Source organism: Saccostrea cucullata, unplaced genomic scaffold (assembly GCF_032062105.1).
Source record: "Saccostrea cucullata isolate Sc308-1 unplaced genomic scaffold, CSIRO_AGI_Scuc_v1 ctg14753, whole genome shotgun sequence".
Classification (NCBI taxonomy): domain Eukaryota; kingdom Metazoa; phylum Mollusca; class Bivalvia; order Ostreida; family Ostreidae; genus Saccostrea; species Saccostrea cuccullata.
The window spans coordinates 1-11876 of NW_026919340.1; the positions used below are offsets into that span (position 1 = coordinate 1).

At 31.8% G+C, this 11876-nt stretch overlaps 1 long non-coding RNA gene across 1 annotated transcript; it reads left to right on the forward strand.

The window, feature by feature from the left end:
- Window positions 1-674: 674 nt before the first annotated feature.
- Window positions 675-4980, forward strand: LOC134229663 (uncharacterized). Its single transcript, XR_009984219.1, has 2 exons — window positions 675-837; window positions 2454-4980. It is a non-coding gene; the product is annotated as an uncharacterized LOC134229663 (long non-coding RNA).
- Window positions 4981-11876: the final 6896 nt, after the last annotated feature.

An 11876-nucleotide genomic window follows, 5' to 3' on the forward strand; every position in this document is an offset into this window, starting at 1 on the left:
TTAATTTTAATTTATTGTGTTAAACACATCCTTATACTTTCATCCCATATCCCTCATTTCTTGCAAATGTACAAACATCACCCATTTAAACACAAAGTTTATTGTTATTTATACTTGACTCAGTCTTTTAGGGATTTGGTTTCTTAATGAAATGACATTGATCCTTTATTTGACCCTGACCTTAAGTATTGATCTTTATTTAGATATTTTCAAAATATGTAAAATATCCAGAATGCATTCATGCATGAATAATATACATGTACATGCATCCTTCCAGATTAAACTATTATAGATGTACCAAAAAATTTAATAGCAATGACTTTTTTTGGATGAACAACATGTTAGAACCTGAGTTATAACCAAGTAAATTAAAAAAAAAATATGATCAGCAAACATTTATTTTTCTTTTGCAAACCAACTGTTTATTAGTATAAAGCATATTTTGGAGTTATATGTATTTACATAGATCTTTATATAGGTTTTTATTATTTCTAATTTTGTCCAGGTTTTTCAAAGATAAAACAATAAATAAACTGATATTTGTAGCAATGATAAGAAGCAATGATAATTGTCTCGAATTTGAAGGAATGAAACCATAGAATATCATATACCTCATAGTACATGTACAACATAATTGTAATCTGTAGATTACTTTCTTTTTCTTGGAGATTTTACTTTTTGGCCTGTAGATTGTGAATTTTTCCCATACTGTATTTTAAGTTCCATGCTTTTCTTTTACCACAAAAAACAATCCAATTAACTCGCCATGTCTTATCAAGATTAAATTACATCAGAATATTTCTTTTTACGCGGCTTGCAAACAGACGGCCATTATAGGTAAGTCTTGACGTCAATGTGAAATGTTGCATGTCTTTGTTTTAGAAGACTTAGGGACTGCTAAAACAATGACAATAATTTATTTACTTTTCATTTCCTTGCTGTTGTGAGAGATATATAATGTTTTTATTAAAAATTTATACAGACAAATTAAGAACTCGTTTGTTGAAATGAAAGGATTTCTGTTATATTTTTTACAGTTTAGATATTTATTATAGAACGAATAATATGTTTTGTGTCCTGTACAGTAGGAAATTGGCAAACTATTGACATTGCATGTAGATGACATAGAATTTAAATTAATTAACATTATTACTTAGGTGTTCAAAAGAAATCTTCTAATAAATTAAATTAGAATTGAAAACATAGATAGAAGGGTTAAAGTCGTTAATAAGTAGTATATGAATAAACTGTTACTGGGCATACAGCCTAGAAAAAAAATATGAAAAGATACACTGTACATAAAAAAAATGTTAACAAATGTTACTAATCATGAAAAAAATAGCACACTGCATTCTTCTATCATATAATGAAGCCTGGTCTGTTGGTATAATCGCTCATCTTGCTAATGATACACTGTTGCAGCATTTCGCATGGAAAAGGTGGAAGCATAAACTTAATTAACAGTTAATAAATTCAATAGAATTAATCATGCACGGTGAATATTATATTTTTATGATTTTAATCACAAGATTTGAAAATATATTTTTAGCTGACCTGAGCCAAAGGCTCAAGTGAGCTTTTCTAGTCAAAGCGTGTCTGTCAGTTTTACATGTGGTCCCAGTAGCATGTCTTCTCTAATCTGTTCACATTTTAGACTTCTCAAGAACCACTCAACCAATTTCAGCCACTTTCCACAAAGCAGGATTCAGGTTTGTTCAAATTAATTGCAATATCCTCTTTCAAGGGGAGAAAATTAAGAATGAGTAAAATTTGATAGCATCTTTTTAAAAATCTTATTATCAAGAACGACTGGCTCAAAAGATAAAATTTGTGGGAAAATTTCATTACATAATGTACATAAAAGTTATTTATCATGACCCCTGGGGTAGGGAGGAACCATGTACAACAGGCAATCAAAGTTTTACACAGAATTGCATTGGATAAATCTTTAAATATCTACTCAAGAACATGAAATCCAAATGTAGTTTTAGTGATATAGAAGCATCCTCAGGTAGTGTTGATTTAACTGTGTTCAAATTATATCCCCAATGGGTAGGGTTGGGCCACAGTTGGTAATCAAAAAAGTTTTAATCAGTTATAAAGGGAAAAAATCAGCTGATGAAAAACAGCAGTTTACAGGGTAATAGTTACACAGGTGAGCAATGGGGCCTATAGGCCTTTTGCTTTGATTTTCACTTAAAGTAAGACTTCTTGGTAAAAATTCTTGTCCAATTTTTTGCTGTGTATGTTGAAGGGAGAACTCTAAAAATTGAAAGTCAAAATAAAAAAAAAGGTAATTGCCATCTTTACAATAATAAAATAAAAAAAAATTATAATGTATATTAAATCAAATCTCTTGTACAGTACGAACTGTGTGAGATGCGATTTCTTTATGGTGTGTATTGTGCGGAGATATGAATTCTTTATTTTTCCGATTCCTTTTTTTTTTATAGATCCACTCTGAGTCCTCTGTCCCTTTACAGCCTCTCTCCTCAAACTGCACCCGGAAGTTCATCACGGACCAAGTCCCCGACAACGAGTCACCCGTTATAAAAACTCGCTCAATTACAAAGACTCGACTATGATTTGTAAATCAGCTTGCATTTTGTACATTGTAATGTAAAGTGGTGCTGAATTGAAAAAAGAATTTACGCAATGTGTGTCAATCGTTATTTTTATGAAATTACTCGTATTTATTGTGTAAAATTAATTTATACACTGTTAAAGTGCCATTAAGGATGTTTTTTTTCCATATACCAAATTGAAGCATGTCTCTTCAGGGCTATTTTTGTACTGGTGTTATACAATTATACATTCAAAGAACATATTGTCTATGTGTACACTGTATGTTATTCATTATTAAAATATTGTTTAACTAGAACTTTTGTCCATTTAAATGTTCTTATGATTATTATAGCTTTTAGATGCACTCTTTCTTTGGGATGATAATGTAACTTTTAAAAGTATAATGGTCAGTGGTAGCAGAAAAAAGTAACTACAACTTCTTGTTAACTTACTGTAAGCTTCAAGAAATGCTATATTTTCTCTCATAAACCTTAAGTTTTTATTCTCAGTAAATGATGTTGCACATTGAGAAATTAAGGCAGAATTTGGTACTGATTATAAAAATACATCATTTAGAATGATTGGACTTTTTATTATTAAACACATATTGCTTTAGTAAAACATGGGGTATGGATATATTGAGAACTTTTTGACCACTTAGCAAAAAAGCTCATTCTATCTAACAGAAATCAAGTCTGAAATATTGTGTAATAAAGTTAAATTGATTGCCTATAATGTTGGAGATACTTAAATTGTTTATTATTTAATATTTGATCGTGTTTTTTTTCTATTACAAATTTTGTTTTCTTTATTCATGAAAACCAGAACAGATATATTTTAATGTGATGAGTGTATATATCATTTTGTGTTAATGAATTCTTGACTGGAAGATTTTGAAATCATGCCTACATTTATTCATATCTTATTTTTAAATCTTAATTGTGATCTGTGATACTTGTACATAATTGTGATTCATTTGCCGGAGTTACTTATGATATGACATTTATGATTTTCAGTTTAAAAGGAATTGAACAATTTTGTTTGTTTTTAATTTGAACACTTGGAAGTTTTTCCCTTTGATTGCATTGAAAATGAAAATAAAGCCTACTGCAAAATGCTTTTTTCTGCATGTATCACAAGTTTTACGAAAATATGCCAAAACACTACTTTTTTTTTTATTATTTGCTTTTTCTGGGATTGTTCAAAGTTTTAATGAAGCACTCTAGTATGTAAAAATCAATAACAGTTTGATGTGTCATTTAAATTTGATATTTTGAAATATCAAAGGCTTACAAATTTTAAGAAAGCAAAAACCAATTTTTTAGAAAAATTACTCATTATACAGTAGTTACTTACTTGATTTTGCTAGTTTTTGAATTTTTTTCAATAATCTTTGCATATAATGACCTAAGCTTTAAACATTTTGAAGCCATATCATGATTATTTTTGCCTAAATGTAACAATCATTAGAGAATTTTTTTTATGCAACTGTGTATTCAATCAAGTCCCATATATAAAGTAACTCATAACTATGTAAATATGTATATTTTTATTATTTCTTTAGATGTACAATTCAAAAATATGCATCATTATCCTTTAAAGACTGAATATTGTTGAGAACTTGAATCAGAGGTCTTGTGAAAATGTGTATTTAAGCTATGCACTTTTTAGATTAAGGTGATATACTGAATTATGGAAGATAATTTTCTTTCTTATGTGAATGAATTTGATAAATGCTTATTAACTGTGTCGTAGCAAGAGTTTTTCGTTATATTATTGGACTTTGGTTTTAGTTTTCACTTCAAGAAAAGTTGAAAATGTGCTACAGAACTTAATGTTAAGTTTCCAGGTAATGCATTTACCATAGTCATAATTATAGGGTTATTTTCTATATATAATTTTAGAAGGAACATATAAAGCTTTGAAAATTTTAAAAGATTATTTTGTATTCTTTTGATTAATGGTTTGAGAACATTTGCAATATATAAATTGATTGATAAATGTTCATAAACTAACGTTAATTCATATACATGTATTAAGGTGTACACCAAGATTTAGATATTTTATTGTCAACTTAGACTGAGTATTATGGAGTAATTATTAATAATTAATAATTAAACTAATCAGTTAAAATAGGTATTTGATTCTATTTATAATATTCTTGATAATTTTCCTTTTTTTCTGATTGACTCTGTTATATTCATGGCAATGTAGCCTTATTTTCTTGTTTGTATGCTTCAAAAGACTGGAAGTGCTATGGAAACAAGTGTGAGAGTGATTTTTATTCAGTTTAATTTCATTTAAGATTAGAAAATATATTTTGTCTTATCACTCAAGATGCTTATATCTAAGTGTCATTTGAATTTATATTTTTGAAATGTACTATAAAAATAAAACAAAATCATTGTACTTAAACTTCGATTTTTTTTTTTTGCTAGTTCAGAACTGAAGGATTTAACTTATGAATTGGTGATGAAGTTGCTTAGCATTTCATAATCTCCAGTAAGGTTGTGGATATCAGCCTGGGTAGCTCAGTGGGTGGAGCACCTAACTAATGATTCAGGGGTTTTGGGTTCGATTCAGCCATACATTGTCTCCTTTCCTGTCACGTGTACTCCTTTGTCTAGCTACCAGGATAGTTAAAGGTTCTCTCCTCTCTCTGAAAAAGTTTTTCTACTATATTTACACTGTCTTTAAAGTCATTTGAGGGTGCCTAGTTCTTGGTTATCTGTGAGTATACAACAATATTAAGTGGAGATTTGCTTACTGAATGCTCCTAGCTAGATGTGGTGAATGCCACAAATGTTAAAGTACTTTCTTGGATGAAAATAATGCTATTTATTTTACATTTACAGGTGAAACAGGACAGTTAAAAATCTAAATGAATGTTGAGGAAACCTGTTTTGTCACTGATACCATACATTGAAATATGAACAGTAATCATGCTGTGGTTCCTTTGAAACAAATTGAATACATGTACATATTGTCAGAGCAGAGCAAACATCTTGAAAACATCAGAGATCATATCAAGTGCCATGAAGGGTAAGCAACCCTTGTTGCCTGGTTGCAGCCCTCTGTGCCTTATGCCTCAGTGGGTAAGGAGAGAATTTGTAGTCAATTTAGCGTGAAAAGAATGGCCAATTTGTATGAAAGTCATCAGTTAACTTTCTACACTTTATGACAGATTGTTTTTGCAAACAAAGTCATCGTGTTAACTACACATGTGCAGAATTTGCACTATTTTGACCTTAAATGAGAATGTATATACCCTTGTTTCATAAACTTATTTGTCAGTAAATGGCCCTGTAATAAAACCATTCAGACATACTCTTGCACACTGAATAAACTTGGATACTTAAACATCATAGGCATGTGATGATGGTATATTGCCACACAAATATGGAAGATGATGCTGGAAATTGTGAAGTAATCATGTTTATCATAAAGTTTAGATCCACTAGAGAATGAAATACTAATATAACAGACTCTACTTATAATAGAAGTTTTTTGGAATTTGAGTAAAATATGCCTGTCCTCTCCCAATATCACTATCTGTTCTCCACCTCCTCTCTTGCTTTTAAGGTAGTCCGATCCTCAGGTTTATAAAATTAGCAGTTGAGTAATCAAAAATACTCGTAATAGTATCTCTGAATCCACAAAGTTATGTAAATTTATCCACAGTATTTCTTTAAAGTTATAAATTAAAGTTAATCATATTATAAAGGGAAAATTGTCAAATCTCCAATATTTTTGCAGAAAAGACGAATTGCAAATTGATCAACAAATATATTTTAGGTTAAAAAACGATAGGTATCAAGGCAATCAGAGAAATTGTCATGATTTTTATACTTATTTGGTATTTTTTGTTTTCTATTTCCGTCATGTATTCTATAATACATAGTGTAAAAGGCTTTTGCTATCATTGTAAGACACCACAAATCACTTCTCATTTTATATCATGCTAATAAGCTTTGGTTTCTAAGGCTGGATTCAAGAAAATCTTAGTTCTCTAAAACTGTATTAATTTTTTTCCTTTAATAGGGTACAAATGTCAACTTTTATAAGACCTTTTTCTAAGACTTCCAAAAACCTTGAATGTTATAAAGATGAATAAAATGAAAATTGTTGTACGAAAAGATTTTTTATTTTCAAGCTTCATTTTGATGTATTTTAAATTAAATATTAATTTTTGGAGTTATCCTTCCTGGCTGATAATCGGATATCCTTCATCCATTCTCTAATCCCCCTCCCACTCTCTTCGCTCTCGTAAACCCCAATACCATTTCTCCCTACTTCCTCCCCCAACCACTCTCACCTCCCCCTTTCCCTACTCGCCATCTTATGCCTCCCCAATTCCCCAACCCTGTACCCCCCAAACGCCCTGTGCCTCCCCTCTTCCCCTCCCTTGCGCCCCCCCTTTCCGTCTCCCTACCAGTAACCTTTCCACGCCCCCTTTTCCCCATTCCTACTCTTCACTCCCTTCCATTCTCTCCACTCCCACAATCTGTCTCTCCCCTCCCTTTATTTATTTGTCCGTCTGACTAAATTACACTTTCATGTTGTGAAATAAATTATATGTATGCATAAAACATAGATGTTTCAATGTTAGTTAATATAAAAGTAATGGAAAAATACTTTATCGAAGGATAAAGAAAATATTCTTAAATAACTATTACAGAAATTATAAAATGTTTATTCTTGAGTGCTTACTTTAAATTGGATTTTACAAACTGTGTATTTTTGCTTAAAAAATGAATGTAATTTAAAGTGTAAAGGGCGATAACTTAGGCTAGGCGTTAGGCTATCAGCGTAATTGGAGTTTTGTTCACCTTATTACAGGTCCTGTTCATGCTTCTGGGACAATTAAACGATAGAACCATTCAATCAAAGCAAACCGTGGGCTTAAGTTGCTTCTTTCGCACATTGACACCCTCCTCAAGCTGCATGTATGTAACATTATAAACAAAAAGTTTGTAAATCGTTTAACATCCAGGTCTATGTCTGAAGGAAGAATTTAAGTTATGAAATGGACTGGGGTGATGGGAGTAAACATGTTAGAAATACGGAATTCCTTGAAAAGCTGAAGGAAAATAATGCCCGTATATTTTATTTGATAGCGTGAGCAAAAACAGTGCATGAGCATCACACTGCAGTGCCTGATTTGGAGACAAGTCAGTCCTATTTACAAGTACAATATAAATGTCATGCGAAGGACCCAAGTTTCAAAGAGGTGATCCAGGTCCAACCCCCATGACCCCTTATTTTAGTATCCAACATTTTCTTTAGATTCATATTTGTATAAAACATATTTCACACACTTACAACCTCCCCCCCCCTCCCCCGAAATTTGCAGTGTTATGTGAAAAAAAAACAACATTCAGCTGTATATAGTAAGCTTATCTTAACTCGTTTCTTAAAATATATTTTTCCTTTTATTAATATTTATTTATCTATCTATTTTTCGGGATGGGTAAGTGTTTACAAGTCTTTTTGTGTCACTGTTTTCTTTGGCAAAATATCCAAATAGGCAATATTTTTAATGAAAATACATGTATATCGGGGAAAAAGAATACTTGAGTACGGATTTTGAAATTTTAGATTAAATGAAGATTTTAACTTGAATCCTTAAGGGGAAAATTGTTATCATAGGACGTACATTAGGAACAGTGGTAGCTTATAACTATTTTATGTTTAAAGTGCATTTTACGTACACCAGGGGGCTTTTTCCCACACCTGCTATATAGTACAGTTTATAAGATGCCATAAAATCACTCAACCTTACCAGTGTTTGTTTATTGGAGTGATTCAAAATGGCATCCAGGGAAAAACAGGTAAGTGAAGTCAGAGACTTTCAATCAGAATTAGGCTAGAGCTTTCTTTTTTAGGACTCTTGTAGATTCGTATTGGAAAGAAATCAAATTGACAAATCGAACCCCAAAAGGAAATAACATACACACATGACATATAAATACGACCACCTGATCCGTGATTAAAAGAGACAAGGTTTGTTTATCTGATAAAGTCTTTCACGGTTTGATTTTCTGCTAAAATGTCGATTTTATGTTTTTATTGGTTTTCTGAAATCAGAACTAACCTGCAGATCATTGAAAAATAATTTTGAATGTAGATCTTGATTCTTCACAGTTATCTAATGGATGCATGTTAAATGTAAAAAGTTAACAGACGAAAACCCTTAGCTATATTGTAGGTGTCCAAAAATACGAAAAAGTATATTTCTTGAATAGAACTTGACATATTTTATGCCTCTTTTTGTGACCCCATGCTCGTCACTAAGTTACACATTTATGATTGGTTATATTTGATTTAGTTTAGGATATGGTTATATATTAATAAATCCTGATAACTTATGGAATTGATATTGAAAAAAAATATATAATTTGGTACATTTTTTATTTTAGGATTATTTTTCATTTCATCCCCCCCCCCCCCCCCCCCCCCAATATTGCATTTTTCTAAACATTTTGAAAACATTATATATAAATTACAAGATATTGTTTATTATGAGAATAATTTAATTTATTACGATTTGAAAAAAATGGGTATCTGAGGAACGTCTGGTCAGAAAAAAAAAATTGACTGTGTTTTAATCTTCTAGGTTCCGGAAGTTGCAATAGAGAATGAATTTGAGAGCCCGGATAAACCTCTGACGAAATCCGAACGTGTTCTGTTTGGAATTCTGGTGTTCTTTATGTACGGCATTTTCATCGTGGCGGTGAGCCTCACAGCCCATTACAACCAATAGGGAATGTCAGTGAAAAGACAAAAAATATACCGCTTATAATGTACACTGTCTTGTTGCTACAGTGGAAGAAATGGGAAATGTTATCGGACAATATAAACATTCAAAATATATCTTAAACAACCAACATTTTTGTATATATATATATATATGCACAATTTTTATTCATTGTAAATTAAAACTTTTATATAAAATTGTATTTGTTGTATTGAGAGTGTAAAAAAAAAACAACAACAACAACAAAATTCTTTCAACAGAATTCTGTTTGGCTGTTACATATTGATTAACACCGGTATAAAATTTTGAATCACATAATAAGGGATTGCTTATATATTAAATACTAATTGATGAATGTATGGAAAAAATATTATATTTAGAAAATGGAATTAATGATCAAATGGAAGAACTTTCAATTTAATGATATATAACAGCATTGTATCTGTAGACAAGGTCATTGTATCGACCGTAGAAAATGCAAATTGTTGACTCTATACGAAACTGTTGATTTTCTTGTTTATCAAATTGTTTGTCAATAGCTGAACTCATTTCAGACATTGTTTGTACGTAGATCATGCTATTGAGTATCAAATCAAATAAGAGATATAAATCCCATACGCAGTGATAATATACGAGGGTTGTTCGATATGTAATGTGTATTGTACGATTCAAATAGTCAAATGGACATTATATCCCTTCAAAGTATTCTCCGTGATTTGGAAATACACAATCTTAATCTCTGAATCCATTTCTGAAATGCGTCACGGTACGCTGATTTAGGTATACCTCTGAGGCACTGACTGACGGCTGAGCCAAGGGCCTGTCGGGACTTGTATCGACGACCAGATAAGAACTTTTTAAGTTTTGGAAAAAGGAAAAAGTCGCATGGTGCTAGATCCGGAGAGAATGGTGGGTGTGGCAAGACGGTAAGCTTCTCAGACTTCAAAAATTGCTTCACAAGCTCAGATGTGTGTGATGGAGCATTATCATGAAGAAGGCGAACATGCCTAAATCCCGACACAGGACGTCGTTTCTGATAATATTTCTTGAGCTTTTTCAGTACAACATCTCAGTCCCAATACCGACCTGTAACACTTTTGCCCTACGGCTAAACCATCACAAGAGAAGAATATGCAATAAAGGACCTTCTTTGTGCTCATTGTCCTTTTGGCAACTACAGGCCTTCTACCGTGTTTGGTTAGCCATAATTTGTTTCCAACTTTTCTTACTGGTTCGAAATAGTGAACCCACGTTTCGTCCCAGTAACTATGTTTGCAAATTGTCTTTGATTGAAGTTTGGAAACATTTTTAGCAGTCGCTTAGCGGTTTGTATTCGTACCTTTTTTTGGTCATCTGTCAATATATGGGGTATCCATCTGGCAGAAATCTTTCGTACTTTCAAAATACGCTTCAAAATGAAATGCACCCCCGATAGCAATATGCCAACAGCTTTGGTAATATCACGAATCGTGTACCTGCCATCACTTTCAATTATTTCCTTGACTTTTGAGACATTTGTCTTGCCTGATACAGTCACAGGTCGACCCGATTTTGCTGCATCTTTGACGGACTCTGTGCCAGTCAGAAATTTCTGTCTCCACCTACGAACTGTCTCATAAAATACCTTATCAGACCCATAAACTTCCCCCAATTCAGTAAAAATCTGCTTTACCGAATTACCGAGTTTTGTGCGAACTTTTATATAAGCTCTAATTTTTTCAATATTCTCAACCCTTTTCCCAACCATTTTTACAACGATGGTCAACGACTGGCTCTATTGAAATGACGATTATTTTATAACCATGTGTAGATGAAGGCTCGTGAACTGTTGGCAAGGTATTGAATAGAAGTATCCAGGCGTATAAATATCGACGAAATCGTGCAAGGCGTTATCGCGCTGTGGTACAATACACAATACATATCGAACAACCCTCGTACAATTATCTAAATAAGTGATGTTGACCATAGACAAGTTTAAATCACATTTATCAAGAAGTTGTATTAAATAAGTGTCCATTAAAATCTCTTACTAGTAAAATATCCAAATATGAATCAGATGTGTCAGACTCTGTAGTATTTTTTTTAATTACGAGTTCAGATATATCATGAAAATGTATGATGGAATTGATAAAACGTCTTCGATATATCTTAATTTTGAATTGAAAGCCTTAGCAACAGACCAAGTCATTTCATGTAGATTTCTGTAGAAATTAATTCTGCTTTTATATGAATGTAAAAATAGACCTGGTAAAAACTGTGTTTCTAAGTATCTACAATTTAAACTAGAGATAATGTGAGCACTGGGCTTACTGAAGGATACCTCGCCCCCATATAATTATAATGACAAAGTCCATCTTTTTGCTCTTTGGAGACACAAAAAAAGTGTCAGATCGGAAAGTAAAAGAGGAGGTGCACAATAATAAAGAATCTGTGAAAGTATAATTAACTTTTATTCAGTGGTATAGGATGAGTTGCGTATAAATGATGAGTACCCTTCAATATTATAGAAAGAATGGCAGTATCAATGTTTTGCCATAGGAAACCCGAAATATGT